The 20,664-nt window shown below is 42.1% G+C and overlaps 34 non-coding genes across 34 annotated transcripts; all 34 read left to right on the top strand.

Annotated features, from left to right (window-relative positions):
• The first annotated feature begins 154 nt into the window (after positions 1 to 154).
• LOC138408636 (5S ribosomal RNA) lies at positions 155 to 273 on the top strand. Its single transcript, XR_011241955.1, has one exon. It is a non-coding gene; the product is annotated as a 5S ribosomal RNA (ribosomal RNA).
• Positions 274 to 763: 490 nt separating this feature from the next.
• LOC138408634 (5S ribosomal RNA) lies at positions 764 to 882 on the top strand. Its single transcript, XR_011241953.1, has one exon. It is a non-coding gene; the product is annotated as a 5S ribosomal RNA (ribosomal RNA).
• A 490-nt stretch (positions 883 to 1,372) lies between these two features.
• LOC138409203 (5S ribosomal RNA) lies at positions 1,373 to 1,491 on the top strand. Its single transcript, XR_011242523.1, has one exon. It is a non-coding gene; the product is annotated as a 5S ribosomal RNA (ribosomal RNA).
• Positions 1,492 to 1,981: 490 nt separating this feature from the next.
• LOC138409007 (5S ribosomal RNA) lies at positions 1,982 to 2,100 on the top strand. The gene has a single exon (XR_011242328.1). It is a non-coding gene; the product is annotated as a 5S ribosomal RNA (ribosomal RNA).
• Positions 2,101 to 2,584: 484 nt separating this feature from the next.
• On the top strand, positions 2,585 to 2,703 carry LOC138408633 (5S ribosomal RNA). The gene has a single exon (XR_011241952.1). It is a non-coding gene; the product is annotated as a 5S ribosomal RNA (ribosomal RNA).
• A 490-nt stretch (positions 2,704 to 3,193) lies between these two features.
• On the top strand, positions 3,194 to 3,312 carry LOC138408632 (5S ribosomal RNA). The gene has a single exon (XR_011241951.1). It is a non-coding gene; the product is annotated as a 5S ribosomal RNA (ribosomal RNA).
• A 490-nt stretch (positions 3,313 to 3,802) lies between these two features.
• Positions 3,803 to 3,921, top strand: LOC138409202 (5S ribosomal RNA). Its single transcript, XR_011242522.1, has one exon. It is a non-coding gene; the product is annotated as a 5S ribosomal RNA (ribosomal RNA).
• Positions 3,922 to 4,411: 490 nt separating this feature from the next.
• LOC138409006 (5S ribosomal RNA) lies at positions 4,412 to 4,530 on the top strand. Its single transcript, XR_011242327.1, has one exon. It is a non-coding gene; the product is annotated as a 5S ribosomal RNA (ribosomal RNA).
• A 484-nt stretch (positions 4,531 to 5,014) lies between these two features.
• On the top strand, positions 5,015 to 5,133 carry LOC138408631 (5S ribosomal RNA). The gene has a single exon (XR_011241950.1). It is a non-coding gene; the product is annotated as a 5S ribosomal RNA (ribosomal RNA).
• Positions 5,134 to 5,623: 490 nt separating this feature from the next.
• On the top strand, positions 5,624 to 5,742 carry LOC138409005 (5S ribosomal RNA). The gene has a single exon (XR_011242326.1). It is a non-coding gene; the product is annotated as a 5S ribosomal RNA (ribosomal RNA).
• Positions 5,743 to 6,232: 490 nt separating this feature from the next.
• Positions 6,233 to 6,351, top strand: LOC138409004 (5S ribosomal RNA). Its single transcript, XR_011242325.1, has one exon. It is a non-coding gene; the product is annotated as a 5S ribosomal RNA (ribosomal RNA).
• Positions 6,352 to 6,840: 489 nt separating this feature from the next.
• On the top strand, positions 6,841 to 6,959 carry LOC138408630 (5S ribosomal RNA). Its single transcript, XR_011241949.1, has one exon. It is a non-coding gene; the product is annotated as a 5S ribosomal RNA (ribosomal RNA).
• Positions 6,960 to 7,449: 490 nt separating this feature from the next.
• LOC138408629 (5S ribosomal RNA) lies at positions 7,450 to 7,568 on the top strand. The gene has a single exon (XR_011241948.1). It is a non-coding gene; the product is annotated as a 5S ribosomal RNA (ribosomal RNA).
• Positions 7,569 to 8,058: 490 nt separating this feature from the next.
• LOC138409002 (5S ribosomal RNA) lies at positions 8,059 to 8,177 on the top strand. The gene has a single exon (XR_011242323.1). It is a non-coding gene; the product is annotated as a 5S ribosomal RNA (ribosomal RNA).
• Positions 8,178 to 8,667: 490 nt separating this feature from the next.
• Positions 8,668 to 8,786, top strand: LOC138408628 (5S ribosomal RNA). Its single transcript, XR_011241947.1, has one exon. It is a non-coding gene; the product is annotated as a 5S ribosomal RNA (ribosomal RNA).
• Positions 8,787 to 9,276: 490 nt separating this feature from the next.
• LOC138408627 (5S ribosomal RNA) lies at positions 9,277 to 9,395 on the top strand. Its single transcript, XR_011241946.1, has one exon. It is a non-coding gene; the product is annotated as a 5S ribosomal RNA (ribosomal RNA).
• A 490-nt stretch (positions 9,396 to 9,885) lies between these two features.
• LOC138409829 (5S ribosomal RNA) lies at positions 9,886 to 10,004 on the top strand. Its single transcript, XR_011242758.1, has one exon. It is a non-coding gene; the product is annotated as a 5S ribosomal RNA (ribosomal RNA).
• Positions 10,005 to 10,492: 488 nt separating this feature from the next.
• On the top strand, positions 10,493 to 10,611 carry LOC138408626 (5S ribosomal RNA). The gene has a single exon (XR_011241945.1). It is a non-coding gene; the product is annotated as a 5S ribosomal RNA (ribosomal RNA).
• A 490-nt stretch (positions 10,612 to 11,101) lies between these two features.
• Positions 11,102 to 11,220, top strand: LOC138409001 (5S ribosomal RNA). The gene has a single exon (XR_011242322.1). It is a non-coding gene; the product is annotated as a 5S ribosomal RNA (ribosomal RNA).
• Positions 11,221 to 11,710: 490 nt separating this feature from the next.
• Positions 11,711 to 11,829, top strand: LOC138409000 (5S ribosomal RNA). The gene has a single exon (XR_011242321.1). It is a non-coding gene; the product is annotated as a 5S ribosomal RNA (ribosomal RNA).
• A 490-nt stretch (positions 11,830 to 12,319) lies between these two features.
• LOC138408625 (5S ribosomal RNA) lies at positions 12,320 to 12,438 on the top strand. The gene has a single exon (XR_011241944.1). It is a non-coding gene; the product is annotated as a 5S ribosomal RNA (ribosomal RNA).
• Positions 12,439 to 12,928: 490 nt separating this feature from the next.
• Positions 12,929 to 13,047, top strand: LOC138408623 (5S ribosomal RNA). Its single transcript, XR_011241942.1, has one exon. It is a non-coding gene; the product is annotated as a 5S ribosomal RNA (ribosomal RNA).
• A 490-nt stretch (positions 13,048 to 13,537) lies between these two features.
• Positions 13,538 to 13,656, top strand: LOC138408622 (5S ribosomal RNA). The gene has a single exon (XR_011241941.1). It is a non-coding gene; the product is annotated as a 5S ribosomal RNA (ribosomal RNA).
• A 490-nt stretch (positions 13,657 to 14,146) lies between these two features.
• On the top strand, positions 14,147 to 14,265 carry LOC138408963 (5S ribosomal RNA). The gene has a single exon (XR_011242284.1). It is a non-coding gene; the product is annotated as a 5S ribosomal RNA (ribosomal RNA).
• Positions 14,266 to 14,755: 490 nt separating this feature from the next.
• LOC138408577 (5S ribosomal RNA) lies at positions 14,756 to 14,874 on the top strand. Its single transcript, XR_011241896.1, has one exon. It is a non-coding gene; the product is annotated as a 5S ribosomal RNA (ribosomal RNA).
• A 483-nt stretch (positions 14,875 to 15,357) lies between these two features.
• On the top strand, positions 15,358 to 15,476 carry LOC138408852 (5S ribosomal RNA). Its single transcript, XR_011242173.1, has one exon. It is a non-coding gene; the product is annotated as a 5S ribosomal RNA (ribosomal RNA).
• A 490-nt stretch (positions 15,477 to 15,966) lies between these two features.
• LOC138408999 (5S ribosomal RNA) lies at positions 15,967 to 16,085 on the top strand. Its single transcript, XR_011242320.1, has one exon. It is a non-coding gene; the product is annotated as a 5S ribosomal RNA (ribosomal RNA).
• Positions 16,086 to 16,575: 490 nt separating this feature from the next.
• LOC138408576 (5S ribosomal RNA) lies at positions 16,576 to 16,694 on the top strand. Its single transcript, XR_011241895.1, has one exon. It is a non-coding gene; the product is annotated as a 5S ribosomal RNA (ribosomal RNA).
• Positions 16,695 to 17,177: 483 nt separating this feature from the next.
• LOC138408851 (5S ribosomal RNA) lies at positions 17,178 to 17,296 on the top strand. Its single transcript, XR_011242172.1, has one exon. It is a non-coding gene; the product is annotated as a 5S ribosomal RNA (ribosomal RNA).
• Positions 17,297 to 17,786: 490 nt separating this feature from the next.
• Positions 17,787 to 17,905, top strand: LOC138408998 (5S ribosomal RNA). The gene has a single exon (XR_011242319.1). It is a non-coding gene; the product is annotated as a 5S ribosomal RNA (ribosomal RNA).
• Positions 17,906 to 18,395: 490 nt separating this feature from the next.
• Positions 18,396 to 18,514, top strand: LOC138408962 (5S ribosomal RNA). The gene has a single exon (XR_011242283.1). It is a non-coding gene; the product is annotated as a 5S ribosomal RNA (ribosomal RNA).
• Positions 18,515 to 19,004: 490 nt separating this feature from the next.
• Positions 19,005 to 19,123, top strand: LOC138408575 (5S ribosomal RNA). The gene has a single exon (XR_011241894.1). It is a non-coding gene; the product is annotated as a 5S ribosomal RNA (ribosomal RNA).
• Positions 19,124 to 19,607: 484 nt separating this feature from the next.
• Positions 19,608 to 19,726, top strand: LOC138408574 (5S ribosomal RNA). Its single transcript, XR_011241893.1, has one exon. It is a non-coding gene; the product is annotated as a 5S ribosomal RNA (ribosomal RNA).
• Positions 19,727 to 20,216: 490 nt separating this feature from the next.
• Positions 20,217 to 20,335, top strand: LOC138409158 (5S ribosomal RNA). The gene has a single exon (XR_011242478.1). It is a non-coding gene; the product is annotated as a 5S ribosomal RNA (ribosomal RNA).
• Positions 20,336 to 20,664: the final 329 nt, after the last annotated feature.

The following is a 20,664-nucleotide window of genomic DNA, read 5'->3' as shown; positions in this document are numbered from 1 at the left end:
ATATGACAAAATTGCACCTTGAGATTGATTTTGGAACAATTGACACTCCCGCCCACCCACACCTCAAGATGCTATGGTTGCAAAGCAACAGAAGAACCATTGATGATGGTGATGATTCACATGTATAAAGGAGGTATTGTGGGTGGAGTTAATCGCTTACGGCCATACCACCCTGAACACGCCCGATCTCGTCCGATCTCGGAAGCTAAGCAGGGTCGGGCCTGGTTAGTACTTGAATGGAAGACCGCCTGGGAATACCAGGTGCTGTAAGCTTTTTAGACTTTTCTTTGCAGAGGGCGCTGTTGCTGCTGCTTCAGAGGAGACACCTCTTGGAAAGAGCAGGAAAGACTGTTCATCAAAGGAAAAAAGAATATGGAACCCTCACATCATCACTGAAAGGTGAAAGTGAGCATTCATCAGATTTGTTTCTAATCAAAACACTACTTTATTCATGTTTTATTAACATATCATTTTCAAATGGTCTTATTTGGAGAGAGCGATGAAAGAGCAGGGAGTTTACTCTGCATCAGGGAAACAACTGGATATGAAACACTGACAATATTGCTGAAGGTCATTTTTGAAAATTGTAATGATTTTTTTCTTGCAACGATATGACAAAATTGCACCTTGAGATTGATTTTGGAACAATTGACACTCCCGCCCACCCACACCTCAAGATGCTATGGTTGCAAAGCAACAGAAGAACCATTGATGATGGTGATGATTCACATGTATAAAGGAGGTATTGTGGGTGGAGTTAATCGCTTACGGCCATACCACCCTGAACACGCCCGATCTCGTCCGATCTCGGAAGCTAAGCAGGGTCGGGCCTGGTTAGTACTTGAATGGAAGACCGCCTGGGAATACCAGGTGCTGTAAGCTTTTTAGACTTTTCTTTGCAGAGGGCGCTGTTGCTGCTGCTTCAGAGGAGACACCTCTTGGAAAGAGCAGGAAAGACTGTTCATCAAAGGAAAAAAGAATATGGAACCCTCACATCATCACTGAAAGGTGAAAGTGAGCATTCATCAGATTTGTTTCTAATCAAAACACTACTTTATTCATGTTTTATTAACATATCATTTTCAAATGGTCTTATTTGGAGAGAGCGATGAAAGAGCAGGGAGTTTACTCTGCATCAGGGAAACAACTGGATATGAAACACTGACAATATTGCTGAAGGTCATTTTTGAAAATTGTAATGATTTTTTTCTTGCAACGATATGACAAAATTGCACCTTGAGATTGATTTTGGAACAATTGACACTCCTGCCCACCCACACCTCAAGATGCTATGGTTGCAAAGCAACAGAAGAACCATTGATGATGGTGATGATTCACATGTATAAAGGAGGTATTGTGGGTGGAGTTAATCGCTTACGGCCATACCACCCTGAACACGCCCGATCTCGTCCGATCTCGGAAGCTAAGCAGGGTCGGGCCTGGTTAGTACTTGAATGGAAGACCGCCTGGCAATACCAGGTGCTGTAAGCTTTTTAGACTTTTCTTTGCAGAGGGCGCTGTTGCTGCTGCTTCAGAGGAGACACCTCTTGGAAAGAGCAGGAAAGACTGTTCATCAAAGGAAAAAAGAATATGGAACCCTCACATCATCACTGAAAGGTGAAAGTGAGCATTCATCAGATTTGTTTCTAATCAAAACACTACTTTATTCATGTTTTATTAACATATCATTTTCAAATGGTCTTATTTGGAGAGAGCGATGAAAGAGCAGGGAGTTTACTCTGCATCAGGGAAACAACTGGATATGAAACACTGACAATATTGCTGAAGGTCATTTTTGAAAATTGTAATGATTTTTTTCTTGCAACGATATGACAAAATTGCACCTTGAGATTGATTTTGGAACAATTGACCCTCCCGCCCACCCACACCTCAAGATGCTATGGTTGCAAAGCAACAGAAGAACCATTGATGATGGTGATGATTCACATGTATAAAGGAGGTATTGTGGGTGGAGTTAATCGCTTACGGCCATACAACCCTGAACACGCCCGATCTCGTCCGATCTCGGAAGCTAAGCAGGGTCGGGCCTGGTTAGTACTTGAATGGGAGACCGCCTGGGAATACCAGGTGCTGTAAGCTTTTTAGACTTTTCTTTGCAGAGGGCGCTGTTGCTTCAGAGGAGACACCTCTTGGAAAGAGCAGGAAAGACTGTTCATCAAAGGAAAAAAGAATATGGAACCCTCACATCATCACTGAAAGGTGAAAGGGAGCATTCATCAGATTTGTTTCTAATCAAAACACTACTTTATTCATGTTTTATTAACATATCATTTTCAAATGGTCTTATTTGGAGAGAGCGATGAAAGAGCAGGGAGTTTACTCTGCATCAGGGAAACAACTGGATATGAAACACTGACAATATTGCTGAAGGTCATTTTTGAAAATTGTAATGATTTTTTTCTTGCAACGATATGACAAAATTGCACCTTGAGATTGATTTTGGAACAATTGACACTCCCGCCCACCCACACCTCAAGATGCTATGGTTGCAAAGCAACAGAAGAACCATTGATGATGGTGATGATTCACATGTATAAAGGAGGTATTGTGGGTGGAGTTAATCGCTTACGGCCATACCACCCTGAACACGCCCGATCTCGTCCGATCTCGGAAGCTAAGCAGGGTCGGGCCTGGTTAGTACTTGAATGGAAGACCGCCTGGGAATACCAGGTGCTGTAAGCTTTTTAGACTTTTCTTTGCAGAGGGCGCTGTTGCTGCTGCTTCAGAGGAGACACCTCTTGGAAAGAGCAGGAAAGACTGTTCATCAAAGGAAAAAAGAATATGGAACCCTCACATCATCACTGAAAGGTGAAAGTGAGCATTCATCAGATTTGTTTCTAATCAAAACACTACTTTATTCATGTTTTATTAACATATCATTTTCAAATGGTCTTATTTGGAGAGAGCGATGAAAGAGCAGGGAGTTTACTCTGCATCAGGGAAACAACTGGATATGAAACACTGACAATATTGCTGAAGGTCATTTTTGAAAATTGTAATGATTTTTTTCTTGCAACGATATGACAAAATTGCACCTTGAGATTGATTTTGGAACAATTGACACTCCCGCCCACCCACACCTCAAGATGCTATGGTTGCAAAGCAACAGAAGAACCATTGATGATGGTGATGATTCACATGTATAAAGGAGGTATTGTGGGTGGAGTTAATCGCTTACGGCCATACCACCCTGAACACGCCCGATCTCGTCCGATCTCGGAAGCTAAGCAGGGTCGGGCCTGGTTAGTACTTGAATGGAAGACCGCCTGGGAATACCAGGTGCTGTAAGCTTTTTAGACTTTTCTTTGCAGAGGGCGCTGTTGCTGCTGCTTCAGAGGAGACACCTCTTGGAAAGAGCAGGAAAGACTGTTCATCAAAGGAAAAAAGAATATGGAACCCTCACATCATCACTGAAAGGTGAAAGTGAGCATTCATCAGATTTGTTTCTAATCAAAACACTACTTTATTCATGTTTTATTAACATATCATTTTCAAATGGTCTTATTTGGAGAGAGCGATGAAAGAGCAGGGAGTTTACTCTGCATCAGGGAAACAACTGGATATGAAACACTGACAATATTGCTGAAGGTCATTTTTGAAAATTGTAATGATTTTTTTCTTGCAACGATATGACAAAATTGCACCTTGAGATTGATTTTGGAACAATTGACACTCCCGCCCACCCACACCTCAAGATGCTATGGTTGCAAAGCAACAGAAGAACCATTGATGATGGTGATGATTCACATGTATAAAGGAGGTATTGTGGGTGGAGTTAATCGCTTACGGCCATACCACCCTGAACACGCCCGATCTCGTCCGATCTCGGAAGCTAAGCAGGGTCGGGCCTGGTTAGTACTTGAATGGAAGACCGCCTGGCAATACCAGGTGCTGTAAGCTTTTTAGACTTTTCTTTGCAGAGGGCGCTGTTGCTGCTGCTTCAGAGGAGACACCTCTTGGAAAGAGCAGGAAAGACTGTTCATCAAAGGAAAAAAGAATATGGAACCCTCACATCATCACTGAAAGGTGAAAGTGAGCATTCATCAGATTTGTTTCTAATCAAAACACTACTTTATTCATGTTTTATTAACATATCATTTTCAAATGGTCTTATTTGGAGAGAGCGATGAAAGAGCAGGGAGTTTACTCTGCATCAGGGAAACAACTGGATATGAAACACTGACAATATTGCTGAAGGTCATTTTTGAAAATTGTAATGATTTTTTTCTTGCAACGATATGACAAAATTGCACCTTGAGATTGATTTTGGAACAATTGACCCTCCCGCCCACCCACACCTCAAGATGCTATGGTTGCAAAGCAACAGAAGAACCATTGATGATGGTGATGATTCACATGTATAAAGGAGGTATTGTGGGTGGAGTTAATCGCTTACGGCCATACAACCCTGAACACGCCCGATCTCGTCCGATCTCGGAAGCTAAGCAGGGTCGGGCCTGGTTAGTACTTGAATGGGAGACCGCCTGGGAATACCAGGTGCTGTAAGCTTTTTAGACTTTTCTTTGCAGAGGGCGCTGTTGCTTCAGAGGAGACACCTCTTGGAAAGAGCAGGAAAGACTGTTCATCAAAGGAAAAAAGAATATGGAACCCTCACATCATCACTGAAAGGTGAAAGGGAGCATTCATCAGATTTGTTTCTAATCAAAACACTACTTTATTCATGTTTTATTAACATATCATTTTCAAATGGTCTTATTTGGAGAGAGCGATGAAAGAGCAGGGAGTTTACTCTGCATCAGGGAAACAACTGGATATGAAACACTGACAATATTGCTGAAGGTCATTTTTGAAAATTGTAATGATTTTTTTCTTGCAACGATATGACAAAATTGCACCTTGAGATTGATTTTGGAACAATTGACACTCCCGCCCACCCACACCTCAAGATGCTATGGTTGCAAAGCAACAGAAGAACCATTGATGATGGTGATGATTCACATGTATAAAGGAGGTATTGTGGGTGGAGTTAATCGCTTACGGCCATACCACCCTGAACACGCCCGATCTCGTCCGATCTCGGAAGCTAAGCAGGGTCGGGCCTGGTTAGTACTTGAATGGAAGACCGCCTGGGAATACCAGGTGCTGTAAGCTTTTTAGACTTTTCTTTGCAGAGGGCGCTGTTGCTGCTGCTTCAGAGGAGACACCTCTTGGAAAGAGCAGGAAAGACTGTTCATCAAAGGAAAAAAGAATATGGAACCCTCACATCATCACTGAAAGGTGAAAGTGAGCATTCATCAGATTTGTTTCTAATCAAAACACTACTTTATTCATGTTTTATTAACATATCATTTTCAAATGGTCTTATTTGGAGAGAGCGATGAAAGAGCAGGGAGTTTACTCTGCATCAGGGAAACAACTGGATATGAAACACTGACAATATTGCTGAAGGTCATTTTTGAAAATTGTAATGATTTTTTTCTTGCAACGATATGACAAAATTGCACCTTGAGATTGATTTTGGAACAATTGACCCTCCCGCCCACCCACACCTCAAGATGCTATGGTTGCAAAGCAACAGAAGAACCATTGATGATGGTGATGATTCACATGTATAAAGGAGGTATTGTGGGTGGAGTTAATCGCTTACGGCCATACAACCCTGAACACGCCCGATCTCGTCCGATCTCGGAAGCTAAGCAGGGTCGGGCCTGGTTAGTACTTGAATGGGAGACCGCCTGGGAATACCAGGTGCTGTAAGCTTTTTAGACTTTTCTTTGCAGAGGGCGCTGTTGCTGCTGCTTCAGAGGAGACACCTCTTGGAAAGAGCAGGAAAGACTGTTCATCAAAGGAAAAAAGAATATGGAACCCTCACATCATCACTGAAAGGTGAAAGTGAGCATTCATCAGATTTGTTTCTAATCAAAACACTACTTTATTCATGTTTTATTAACATATCATTTTCAAATGGTCTTATTTGGAGAGAGCGATGAGAGAGCAGGGAGTTTACTCTGCATCAGGGAAACAACTGGATATGAAACACTGACAATATTGCTGAAGGTCATTTTTGAAAATTGTAATGATTTTTTTCTTGCAACGATATGACAAAATTGCACCTTGAGATTGATTTTGGAACAATTGACCCTCCCGCCCACCCACACCTCAAGATGCTATGGTTGCAAAGCAACAGAAGAACCATTGATGATGGTGATGATTCACATGTATAAAGGAGGTATTGTGGGTGGAGTTAATCGCTTACGGCCATACAACCCTGAACACGCCCGATCTCGTCCGATCTCGGAAGCTAAGCAGGGTCGGGCCTGGTTAGTACTTGAATGGGAGACCGCCTGGGAATACCAGGTGCTGTAAGCTTTTTAGACTTTTCTTTGCAGAGGGCGCTGTTGCTGCTGCTTCAGAGGAGACACCTCTTGGAAAGAGCAGGAAAGACTGTTCATCAAAGGAAAAAAGAATATGGAACCCTCACATCATCACTGAAAGGTGAAAGTGAGCATTCATCAGATTTGTTTCTAATCAAAACACTACTTTATTCATGTTTTTTAACATATCATTTTCAAATGGTCTTATTTGGAGAGAGCGATGAGAGAGCAGGGAGTTTACTCTGCATCAGGGAAACAACTGGATATGAAACACTGACAATATTGCTGAAGGTCATTTTTGAAAATTGTAATGATTTTTTTCTTGCAACGATATGACAAAATTGCACCTTGAGATTGATTTTGGAACAATTGACCCTCCCGCCCACCCACACCTCAAGATGCTATGGTTGCAAAGCAACAGAAGAACCATTGATGATGGTGATGATTCACATGTATAAAGGAGGTATTGTGGGTGGAGTTAATCGCTTACGGCCATACCACCCTGAACACGCCCGATCTCGTCCGATCTCGGAAGCTAAGCAGGGTCGGGCCTGGTTAGTACTTGAATGGAAGACCGCCTGGGAATACCAGGTGCTGTAAGCTTTTTAGACTTTTCTTTGCAGAGGGCGCTGTTGCTGCTGCTTCAGAGGAGACACCTCTTGGAAAGAGCAGGAAAGACTGTTCATCAAAGGAAAAAAGAATATGGAACCCTCACATCATCACTGAAAGGTGAAAGTGAGCATTCATCAGATTTGTTTCTAATCAAAACACTACTTTATTCATGTTTTATTAACATATCATTTTCAAATTGTTTTATTTGGAGAGAGCGATGAAAGAGCAGGGAGTTTACTCTGCATCAGGGAAACAACTGGATATGAAACACTGACAATATTGCTGAAGGTCATTTTTGAAAATTGTAATGATTTTTTTCTTGCAACGATATGACAAAATTGCACCTTGAGATTGATTTTGGAACAATTGACCCTCCCGCCCACCCACACCTCAAGATGCTATGGTTGCAAAGCAACAGAAGAACCATTGATGATGGTGATGATTCACATGTATAAAGGAGGTATTGTGGGTGGAGTTAATCGCTTACGGCCATACCACCCTGAACACGCCCGATCTCGTCCGATCTCGGAAGCTAAGCAGGGTCGGGCCTGGTTAGTACTTGAATGGAAGACCGCCTGGGAATACCAGGTGCTGTAAGCTTTTTAGACTTTTCTTTGCAGAGGGCGCTGTTGCTGCTGCTTCAGAGGAGACACCTCTTGGAAAGAGCAGGAAAGACTGTTCATCAAAGGAAAAAAGAATATGGAACCCTCACATCATCACTGAAAGGTGAAAGTGAGCATTCATCAGATTTGTTTCTAATCAAAACACTACTTTATTCATGTTTTATTAACATATCATTTTCAAATTGTCTTATTTGGAGAGAGCGATGAAAGAGCAGGGAGTTTACTCTGCATCAGGGAAACAACTGGATATGAAACACTGACAATATTGCTGAAGGTCATTTTTGAAAATTGTAATGATTTTTTTCTTGCAACGATATGACAAAATTGCACCTTGAGATTGATTTTGGAACAATTGACACTCCCGCCCACCCACACCTCAAGATGCTATGGTTGCAAAGCAACAGAAGAACCATTGATGATGGTGATGATTCACATGTATAAAGGAGGTATTGTGGGTGGAGTTAATCGCTTACGGCCATACAACCCTGAACACGCCCGATCTCGTCCGATCTCGGAAGCTAAGCAGGGTCGGGCCTGGTTAGTACTTGAATGGGAGACCGCCTGGGAATACCAGGTGCTGTAAGCTTTTTAGACTTTTCTTTGCAGAGGGCGCTGTTGCTGCTGCTTCAGAGGAGACACCTCTTGGAAAGAGCAGGAAAGACTGTTCATCAAAGGAAAAAAGAATATGGAACCCTCACATCATCACTGAAAGGTGAAAGTGAGCATTCATCAGATTTGTTTCTAATCAAAACACTACTTTATTCATGTTTTATTAACATATCATTTTCAAATGGTCTTATTTGGAGAGAGCGATGAGAGAGCAGGGAGTTTACTCTGCATCAGGGAAACAACTGGATATGAAACACTGACAATATTGCTGAAGGTCATTTTTGAAAATTGTAATGATTTTTTTCTTGCAACGATATGACAAAATTGCACCTTGAGATTGATTTTGGAACAATTGACCCTCCCGCCCACCCACACCTCAAGATGCTATGGTTGCAAAGCAACAGAAGAACCATTGATGATGGTGATGATTCACATGTATAAAGGAGGTATTGTGGGTGGAGTTAATCGCTTACGGCCATACCACCCTGAACACGCCCGATCTCGTCCGATCTCGGAAGCTAAGCAGGGTCGGGCCTGGTTAGTACTTGAATGGAAGACCGCCTGGGAATACCAGGTGCTGTAAGCTTTTTAGACTTTTCTTTGCAGAGGGCGCTGTTGCTGCTGCTTCAGAGGAGACACCTCTTGGAAAGAGCAGGAAAGACTGTTCATCAAAGGAAAAAAGAATATGGAACCCTCACATCATCACTGAAAGGTGAAAGTGAGCATTCATCAGATTTGTTTCTAATCAAAACACTACTTTATTCATGTTTTATTAACATATCATTTTCAAATTGTTTTATTTGGAGAGAGCGATGAAAGAGCAGGGAGTTTACTCTGCATCAGGGAAACAACTGGATATGAAACACTGACAATATTGCTGAAGGTCATTTTTGAAAATTGTAATGATTTTTTTCTTGCAACGATATGACAAAATTGCACCTTGAGCTTGATTTTGGAACAATTGACCCTCCCGCCCACCCACACCTCAAGATGCTATGGTTGCAAAGCAACAGAAGAACCATTGATGATGGTGATGATTCACATGTATAAAGGAGGTATTGTGGGTGGAGTTAATCGCTTACGGCCATACCACCCTGAACACGCCCGATCTCGTCCGATCTCGGAAGCTAAGCAGGGTCGGGCCTGGTTAGTACTTGAATGGAAGACCGCCTGGGAATACCAGGTGCTGTAAGCTTTTTAGACTTTTCTTTGCAGAGGGCGCTGTTGCTGCTGCTTCAGAGGAGACACCTCTTGGAAAGAGCAGGAAAGACTGTTCATCAAAGGAAAAAAGAATATGGAACCCTCACATCATCACTGAAAGGTGAAAGTGAGCATTCATCAGATTTGTTTCTAATCAAAACACTACTTTATTCATGTTTTATTAACATATCATTTTCAAATGGTCTTATTTGGAGAGAGCGATGAAAGAGCAGGGAGTTTACTCTGCATCAGGGAAACAACTGGATATGAAACACTGACAATATTGCTGAAGGTCATTTTTGAAAATTGTAATGATTTTTTTCTTGCAACGATATGACAAAATTGCACCTTGAGATTGATTTTGGAACAATTGACCCTCCCGCCCACCCACACCTCAAGATGCTATGGTTGCAAAGCAACAGAAGAACCATTGATGATGGTGATGATTCACATGTATAAAGGAGGTATTGTGGGTGGAGTTAATCGCTTACGGCCATACCACCCTGAACACGCCCGATCTCATCCGATCTCGGAAGCTAAGCAGGGTCGGGCCTGGTTAGTACTTGAATGGGAGACCGCCTGGGAATACCAGGTGCTGTAAGCTTTTTAGACTTTTCTTTGCAGAGGGCGCTGTTGCTGCTGCTTCAGAGGAGACACCTCTTGGAAAGAGCAGGAAAGACTGTTCATCAAAGGAAAAAAGAATATGGAACCCTCACATCATCACTGAAAGGTGAAAGGGAGCATTCATCAGATTTGTTTCTAATCAAAACACTACTTTATTCATGTTTTATTAACATATCATTTTCAAATGGTCTTATTTGGAGAGCGATGAAAGAGCAGGGAGTTTACTCTGCATCAGGGAAACAACTGGATATGAAATACTGACAATATTGCTGAAGGTCATTTTTGAAAATTGTAATGATTTTTTTCTTGCAACGATATGACAAAATTGCACCTTGAGATTGATTTTGGAACAATTGACCCTCCCGCCCACCCACACCTCAAGATGCTATGGTTGCAAAGCAACAGAAGAACCATTGATGATGGTGATGATTCACATGTATAAAGGAGGTATTGTGGGTGGAGTTAATCGCTTACGGCCATACCACCCTGAACACGCCCGATCTCGTCCGATCTCGGAAGCTAAGCAGGGTCGGGCCTGGTTAGTACTTGAATGGAAGACCGCCTGGGAATACCAGGTGCTGTAAGCTTTTTAGACTTTTCTTTGCAGAGGGCGCTGTTGCTGCTGCTTCAGAGGAGACACCTCTTGGAAAGAGCAGGAAAGACTGTTCATCAAAGGAAAAAAGAATATGGAACCCTCACATCATCACTGAAAGGTGAAAGTGAGCATTCATCAGATTTGTTTCTAATCAAAACACTACTTTATTCATGTTTTATTAACATATCATTTTCAAATTGTTTTATTTGGAGAGAGCGATGAAAGAGCAGGGAGTTTACTCTGCATCAGGGAAACAACTGGATATGAAACACTGACAATATTGCTGAAGGTCATTTTTGAAAATTGTAATGATTTTTTTCTTGCAACGATATGACAAAATTGCACCTTGAGCTTGATTTTGGAACAATTGACCCTCCCGCCCACCCACACCTCAAGATGCTATGGTTGCAAAGCAACAGAAGAACCATTGATGATGGTGATGATTCACATGTATAAAGGAGGTATTGTGGGTGGAGTTAATCGCTTACGGCCATACAACCCTGAACACGCCCGATCTCGTCCGATCTCGGAAGCTAAGCAGGGTCGGGCCTGGTTAGTACTTGAATGGGAGACCGCCTGGGAATACCAGGTGCTGTAAGCTTTTTAGACTTTTCTTTGCAGAGGGCGCTGTTGCTGCTGCTTCAGAGGAGACACCTCTTGGAAAGAGCAGGAAAGACTGTTCATCAAAGGAAAAAAGAATATGGAACCCTCACATCATCACTGAAAGGTGAAAGTGAGCATTCATCAGATTTGTTTCTAATCAAAACACTACTTTATTCATGTTTTATTAACATATCATTTTCAAATGGTCTTATTTGGAGAGAGCGATGAGAGAGCAGGGAGTTTACTCTGCATCAGGGAAACAACTGGATATGAAACACTGACAATATTGCTGAAGGTCATTTTTGAAAATTGTAATGATTTTTTTCTTGCAACGATATGACAAAATTGCACCTTGAGATTGATTTTGGAACAATTGACCCTCCCGCCCACCCACACCTCAAGATGCTATGGTTGCAAAGCAACAGAAGAACCATTGATGATGGTGATGATTCACATGTATAAAGGAGGTATTGTGGGTGGAGTTAATCGCTTACGGCCATACAACCCTGAACACGCCCGATCTCGTCCGATCTCGGAAGCTAAGCAGGGTCGGGCCTGGTTAGTACTTGAATGGGAGACCGCCTGGGAATACCAGGTGCTGTAAGCTTTTTAGACTTTTCTTTGCAGAGGGCGCTGTTGCTGCTGCTTCAGAGGAGACACCTCTTGGAAAGAGCAGGAAAGACTGTTCATCAAAGGAAAAAAGAATATGGAACCCTCACATCATCACTGAAAGGTGAAAGTGAGCATTCATCAGATTTGTTTCTAATCAAAACACTACTTTATTCATGTTTTATTAACATATCATTTTCAAATGGTCTTATTTGGAGAGAGCGATGAGAGAGCAGGGAGTTTACTCTGCATCAGGGAAACAACTGGATATGAAACACTGACAATATTGCTGAAGGTCATTTTTGAAAATTGTAATGATTTTTTTCTTGCAACGATATGACAAAATTGCACCTTGAGATTGATTTTGGAACAATTGACCCTCCCGCCCACCCACACCTCAAGATGCTATGGTTGCAAAGCAACAGAAGAACCATTGATGATGGTGATGATTCACATGTATAAAGGAGGTATTGTGGGTGGAGTTAATCGCTTACGGCCATACCACCCTGAACACGCCCGATCTCGTCCGATCTCGGAAGCTAAGCAGGGTCGGGCCTGGTTAGTACTTGAATGGAAGACCGCCTGGGAATACCAGGTGCTGTAAGCTTTTTAGACTTTTCTTTGCAGAGGGCGCTGTTGCTGCTGCTTCAGAGGAGACACCTCTTGGAAAGAGCAGGAAAGACTGTTCATCAAAGGAAAAAAGAATATGGAACCCTCACATCATCACTGAAAGGTGAAAGTGAGCATTCATCAGATTTGTTTCTAATCAAAACACTACTTTATTCATGTTTTATTAACATATCATTTTCAAATTGTTTTATTTGGAGAGAGCGATGAAAGAGCAGGGAGTTTACTCTGCATCAGGGAAACAACTGGATATGAAACACTGACAATATTGCTGAAGGTCATTTTTGAAAATTGTAATGATTTTTTTCTTGCAACGATATGACAAAATTGCACCTTGAGATTGATTTTGGAACAATTGACCCTCCCGCCCACCCACACCTCAAGATGCTATGGTTGCAAAGCAACAGAAGAACCATTGATGATGGTGATGATTCACATGTATAAAGGAGGTATTGTGGGTGGAGTTAATCGCTTACGGCCATACCACCCTGAACACGCCCGATCTCGTCCGATCTCGGAAGCTAAGCAGGGTCGGGCCTGGTTAGTACTTGAATGGAAGACCGCCTGGGAATACCAGGTGCTGTAAGCTTTTTAGACTTTTCTTTGCAGAGGGCGCTGTTGCTGCTGCTTCAGAGGAGACACCTCTTGGAAAGAGCAGGAAAGACTGTTCATCAAAGGAAAAAAGAATATGGAACCCTCACATCATCACTGAAAGGTGAAAGTGAGCATTCATCAGATTTGTTTCTAATCAAAACACTACTTTATTCATGTTTTATTAACATATCATTTTCAAATTGTCTTATTTGGAGAGAGCGATGAAAGAGCAGGGAGTTTACTCTGCATCAGGGAAACAACTGGATATGAAACACTGACAATATTGCTGAAGGTCATTTTTGAAAATTGTAATGATTTTTTTCTTGCAACGATATGACAAAATTGCACCTTGAGATTGATTTTGGAACAATTGACCCTCCCGCCCACCCACACCTCAAGATGCTATGGTTGCAAAGCAACAGAAGAACCATTGATGATGGTGATGATTCACATGTATAAAGGAGGTATTGTGGGTGGAGTTAATCGCTTACGGCCATACCACCCTGAACACGCCCGATCTCGTCCGATCTCGGAAGCTAAGCAGGGTCGGGCCTGGTTAGTACTTGAATGGAAGACCGCCTGGGAATACCAGGTGCTGTAAGCTTTTTAGACTTTTCTTTGCAGAGGGCGCTGTTGCTGCTGCTTCAGAGGAGACACCTCTTGGAAAGAGCAGGAAAGACTGTTCATCAAAGGAAAAAAGAATATGGAACCCTCACATCATCACTGAAAGGTGAAAGTGAGCATTCATCAGATTTGTTTCTAATCAAAACACTACTTTATTCATGTTTTATTAACATATCATTTTCAAATGGTCTTATTTGGAGAGAGCGATGAGAGAGCAGGGAGTTTACTCTGCATCAGGGAAACAACTGGATATGAAACACTGACAATATTGCTGAAGGTCATTTTTGAAAATTGTAATGATTTTTTTCTTGCAACGATATGACAAAATTGCACCTTGAGATTGATTTTGGAACAATTGACCCTCCCGCCCACCCACACCTCAAGATGCTATGGTTGCAAAGCAACAGAAGAACCATTGATGATGGTGATGATTCACATGTATAAAGGAGGTATTGTGGGTGGAGTTAATCGCTTACGGCCATACCACCCTGAACACGCCCGATCTCGTCCGATCTCGGAAGCTAAGCAGGGTCGGGCCTGTTTAGTACTTGAATGGAAGACCGCCTGGGAATACCAGGTGCTGTAAGCTTTTTAGACTTTTCTTTGCAGAGGGCGCTGTTGCTGCTGCTTCAGAGGAGACACCTCTTGGAAAGAGCAGGAAAGACTGTTCATCAAAGGAAAAAAGAATATGGAACCCTCACATCATCACTGAAAGGTGAAAGTGAGCATTCATCAGATTTGTTTCTAATCAAAACACTACTTTATTCATGTTTTATTAACATATCATTTTCAAATTGTCTTATTTGGAGAGAGCGATGAAAGAGCAGGGAGTTTACTCTGCATCAGGGAAACAACTGGATATGAAACACTGACAATATTGCTGAAGGTCATTTTTGAAAATTGTAATGATTTTTTTCTTGCAACGATATGACAAAATTGCACCTTGAGATTGATTTTGGAACAATTGACACTCCCGCCCACCCACACCTCAAGATGCTATGGTTGCAAAGCAACAGAAGAACCATTGATGATGGTGATGATTCACATGTATAAAGGAGGTATTGTGGGTGGAGTTAATCGCTTACGGCCATACCACCCTGAACATGCCCGATCTCGTCCGATCTCGGAAGCTAAGCAGGGTGGGGCCTGGTTAGTACTTGAATGGGAGACCGCCTGGGAATACCAGGTGCTGTAAGCTTTTTAGACTTTTCTTTGCAGAGGGCGCTGTTGCTGCTGCTTCAGAGGAGACACCTCTTGGAAAGAGCAGGAAAGACTGTTCATCAAAGGAAAAAAGAATATGGAACCCTCACATCATCGGTGAGAGTGAGCATTCATCAGATTTGTTTCTAATCAAAACACTACTTTATTCATGTTTTATTAACATATCATTTTCAAATTGTCTTATTTGGAGAGAGCGATGAAAGAGCAGGGAGTTTACTCTGCATCAGGGAAACAACTGGATATGAAACACTGACAATATTGCTGAAGGTCATTTTTGAAAATTGTAATGATTTTTTTCTTGCAACGATATGACAAAATTGCACCTTGAGATTGATTTTGGAACAATTGACACTCCCGCCCACCCACACCTCAAGATGCTATGGTTGCAAAGCAACAGAAGAACCATTGATGATGGTGATGATTCACATGTATAAAGGAGGTATTGTGGGTGGAGTTAATCGCTTACGGCCATACCACCCTGAACATGCCCGATCTCGTCCGATCTCGGAAGCTAAGCAGGGTCGGGCCTGGTTAGTACTTGAATGGAAGACCGCCTGGGAATACCAGGTGCTGTAAGCTTTTTAGACTTTTCTTTGCAGAGGGCGCTGTTGCTGCTGCTTCAGAGGAGACACCTCTTGGAAAGAGCAGGAAAGACTGTTCATCAAAGGAAAAAAGAATATGGAACCCTCACATCATCACTGAAAGGTGAAAGTGAGCATTCATCAGATTTGTTTCTAATCAAAACACTACTTTATTCATGTTTTATTAACATATCATTTTCAAATTGTCTTATTTGGAGAGAGCGATGAAAGAGCAGGGAGTTTACTCTGCATCAGGGAAACAACTGGATATGAAACACTGACAATATTGCTGAAGGTCATTTTTGAAAATTGTAATGATTTTTTTCTTGCAACGATATGACAAAATTGCACCTTGAGATTGATTTTGGAACAATTGACACTCCCGCCCACCCACACCTCAAGATGCTATGGTTGCAAAGCAACAGAAGAACCATTGATGATGGTGATGATTCACATGTATAAAGGAGGTATTGTGGGTGGAGTTAATCGCTTACGGCCATACAACCCTGAACACGCCCGATCTCGTCCGATCTCGGAAGCTAAGCAGGGTCGGGCCTGGTTAGTACTTGAATGGGAGACCGCCTGGGAATACCAGGTGCTGTAAGCTTTTTAGACTTTTCTTTGCAGAGGGCGCTGTTGCTGCTGCTTCAGAGGAGACACCTCTTGGAAAGAGCAGGAAAGACTGTTCATCAAAGGAAAAAAGAATATGGAACCCTCACATCATCACTGAAAGGTGAAAGTGAGCATTCATCAGATTTGTTTCTAATCAAAACACTACTTTATTCATGTTTTTTAACATATCATTTTCAAATGGTCTTATTTGGAGAGAGCGATGAGAGAGCAGGGAGTTTACTCTGCATCAGGGAAACAACTGGATATGAAACACTGACAATATTGCTGAAGGTCATTTTTGAAAATTGTAATGATTTTTTTCTTGCAACGATATGACAAAATTTCACTTTGAGATTAATTTTGGAACAATTGACCCCCCCAACCCACCCACACATCAAGATGCTATGGTTGCAAAGCAACAGAAGAACCATTGATGATGGTGATGATTCACATGTATAAAGGAGGTATTGCGGGTGGAGTTAATCGCTTACGGCCATACCACCCTGAACATGCCCGATCTCGTCCGATCTCGGAAGCTAAGCAGGGTGGGGCCTGGTTAGTACTTGAATGGGAGACCGCCTGGGAATACCAGGTGCTGTAAGCTTTTTAGACTTTTCTTTGCAGAGGGCGCTGTTGCTGCTGCTTCAGAGGAGACACCTCTTGGAAAGAGCAGGAAAGACTGTTCATCAAAGGAAAAAAGAATATGGAACCCTCACATCATCGGTGAGAGTGAGCATTCATCAGATTTGTTTCTAATCAAAACACTACTTTATTCATGTTTTATTAACATATCATTTTCAAATTGTCTTATTTGGAGAGAGCGATGAAAGAGCAGGGAGTTTACTCTGCATCAGGGAAACAACTGGATATGAAACACTGACAATATTGCTGAAGGTCATTTTTGAAAATTGTAATGATTTTTTTCTTGCAACGATATGACAAAATTGCACCTTGAGATTGATTTTGGAACAATTGACACTCCCGCCCACCCACACCTCAAGATGCTATGGTTGCAAAGCAACAGAAGAACCATTGATGATGGTGATGATTCACATGTATAAAGGAGGTATTGTGGGTGGAGTTAATCGCTTACGGCCATACCACCCTGAACATGCCCGATCTCGTCCGATCTCGGAAGCTAAGCAGGGTCGGGCCTGGTTAGTACTTGAATGGAAGACCGCCTGGGAATACCAGGTGCTGTAAGCTTTTTAGACTTTTCTTTGCAGAGGGCGCTGTTGCTGCTGCTTCAGAGGAGACACCTCTTGGAAAGAGCAGGAAAGACTGTTCATCAAAGGAAAAAAGAATATGGAACCCTCACATCATCACTGAAAGGTGAAAGTGAGCATTCATCAGATTTGTTTCTAATCAAAACACTACTTTATTCATGTTTTATTAACATATCATTTTCAAATTGTCTTATTTGGAGAGAGCGATGAAAGAGCAGGGAGTTTACTCTGCATCAGGGAAACAACTGGATATGAAACACTGACAATATTGCTGAAGGTCATTTTTGAAAATTGTAATGATTTTTTTCTTGCAACGATATGACAAAATTGCACCTTGAGATTGATTTTGGAACAATTGACACTCCCGCCCACCCACACCTCAAGATGCTATGGTTGCAAAGCAACAGAAGAACCATTGATGATGGTGATGATTCACATGTATAAAGGAGGTATTGTGGGTGGAGTTAATCGCTTACGGCCATACAACCCTGAACACGCCCGATCTCGTCCGATCTCGGAAGCTAAGCAGGGTCGGGCCTGGTTAGTACTTGAATGGGAGACCGCCTGGGAATACCAGGTGCTGTAAGCTTTTTAGACTTTTCTTTGCAGAGGGCGCTGTTGCTGCTGCTTCAGAGGAGACACCTCTTGGAAAGAGCAGGAAAGACTGTTCATCAAAGGAAAAAAGAATATGGAACCCTCACATCATCACTGAAAGGTGAAAGTGAGCATTCATCAGATTTGTTTCTAATCAAAACACTACTTTATTCATGTTTTATTAACATATCATTTTCAAATGGTCTTATTTGGAGAGAGCGATGAGAGAGCAGGGAGTTTACTCTGCATCAGGGAAACAACTGGATATGAAACACTGACAATATTGCTGAAGGTCATTTTTGAAAATTGTAATGATTTTTTTCTTGCAACGATATGACAAAATTGCACCTTGAGATTGATTTTGGAACAATTGACCCTCCCGCCCACCCACACCTCAAGATGCTATGGTTGCAAAGCAACAGAAGAACCATTGATGATGGTGATGATTCACATGTATAAAGGAGGTATTGTGGGTGGAGTTAATCGCTTACGGCCATACCACCCTGAACACGCCCGATCTCGTCCGATCTCGGAAGCTAAGCAGGGTCGGGCCTGTTTAGTACTTGAATGGAAGACCGCCTGGGAATACCAGGTGCTGTAAGCTTTTTAGACTTTTCTTTGCAGAGGGCGCTGTTGCTGCTGCTTCAGAGGAGACACCTCTTGGAAAGAGCAGGAAAGACTGTTCATCAAAGGAAAAAAGAATATGGAACCCTCACATCATCACTGAAAGGTGAAAGTGAGCATTCATCAGATTTGTTTCTAATCAAAACACTACTTTATTCATGTTTTATTAACATATCATTTTCAAATTGTCTTATTTGGAGAGAGCGATGAAAGAGCAGGGAGTTTACTCTGCATCAGGGAAACAACTGGATATGAAACACTGACAATATTGCTGAAGGTCATTTTTGAAAATTGTAATGATTTTTTTCTTGCAACGATATGACAAAATTGCACCTTGAGATTGATTTTGGAACAATTGACACTCCCGCCCACCCACACCTCAAGATGCTATGGTTGCAAAGCAACAGAAGAACCATTGATGATGGTGATGATTCACATGTATAAAGGAGGTATTGTGGGTGGAGTTAATCGCTTACGGCCATACCACCCTGAACATGCCCGATCTCGTCCGATCTCGGAAGCTAAGCAGGGTGGGGCCTGGTTAGTACTTGAATGGGAGACCGCCTGGGAATACCAGGTGCTGTAAGCTTTTTAGACTTTTCTTTGCAGAGGGCGCTGTTGCTGCTGCTTCAGAGGAGACACCTCTTGGAAAGAGCAGGAAAGACTGTTCATCAAAGGAAAAAAGAATATGGAACCCTCACATCATCGGTGAGAGTGAGCATTCATCAGATTTGTTTCTAATCAAAACACTACTTTATTCATGTTTTATTAACATATCATTTTCAAATTGTCTTATTTGGAGAGAGCGATGAAAGAGCAGGGAGTTTACTCTGCATCAGGGAAACAACTGGATATGAAACACTGACAATATTGCTGAAGGTCATTTTTGAAAATTGTAATGATTTTTTTCTTGCAACGATATGACAAAATTGCACCTTGAGATTGATTTTGGAACAATTGACACTCCCCGCCCACCCACACCTCAAGATGCTATGGTTGCAAAGCAACAGAAGAACCATTGATGATGGTGATGATTCACATGTATAAAGGAGGTATTGTGGGTGGAGTTAATCGCTTACGGCCATACCACCCTGAACATGCCCGATCTCGTCCGATCTCGGAAGCTAAGCAGGGTGGGGCCTGGTTAGTACTTGAATGGGAGACCGCCTGGGAATACCAGGTGCTGTAAGCTTTTTAGACTTTTCTTTGCAGAGGGCGCTGTTGCTGCTGCTTCAGAGGAGACACCTCTTGGAAAGAGCAGGAAAGACTGTTGATCAAAGGAAAAAAGAATATGGAACCCTCACATCATCACTGAAAGGTGAAAGTGAGCATTCATCAGATTTGTTTCTAATCAAAACACTACTTTATTCATGTTTTATTAACATATCATTTTCAAATTGTCTTATTTGGAGAGAGCGATGAAAGAGCAGGGAGTTTACTCTGCATCAGGGAAACAACTGGATATGAAACACTGACAATATTGCTGAAGGTCATTTTTGAAAATTGTAATGATTTTTTTCTTGCAACGATATGACAAAATTGCACCTTGAGATTGATTTTGGAACAATTGACACTCCCGCCCACCCACACCTCAAGATGCTATGGTTGCAAAGCAACAGAAGAACCATTGATGATGGTGATGATTCACATGTATAAAGGAGGTATTGTGGGTGGAGTTAATCGCTTACGGCCATACAACCCTGAACACGCCCGATCTCGTCCGATCTCGGAAGCTAAGCAGGGTCGGGCCTGGTTAGTACTTGAATGGAAGACCGCCTGGGAATACCAGGTGCTGTAAGCTTTTTAGACTTTTCTTTGCAGAGGGCGCTGTTGCTGCTGCTTCAGAGGAGACACCTCTTGGAAAGAGCAGGAAAGACTGTTCATCAAAGGAAAAAAGAATATGGAACCCTCACATCATCACTGAAAGGTGAAAGTGAGCATTCATCAGATTTGTTTCTAATCAAAACACTACTTTATTCATGTTTTATTAACATATCATTTTCAAATTGTCTTATTTGGAGAGAGCGATGAAAGAGCAGGGAGTTTACTCTGCATCAGGGAAACAACTGGATATGAAACACTGACAATATTGCTGAAGGTCATTTTTGAAAATTGTAATGATTTTTTTCT

The sequence above is a fragment of the Paralichthys olivaceus genome, chromosome 5 (genome assembly GCF_024713975.1).
Source record: "Paralichthys olivaceus isolate ysfri-2021 chromosome 5, ASM2471397v2, whole genome shotgun sequence".
In the NCBI taxonomy this organism is placed as follows: domain Eukaryota; kingdom Metazoa; phylum Chordata; class Actinopteri; order Pleuronectiformes; family Paralichthyidae; genus Paralichthys; species Paralichthys olivaceus.
This window is presented reverse-complemented; position numbering and strand designations above follow the sequence as displayed.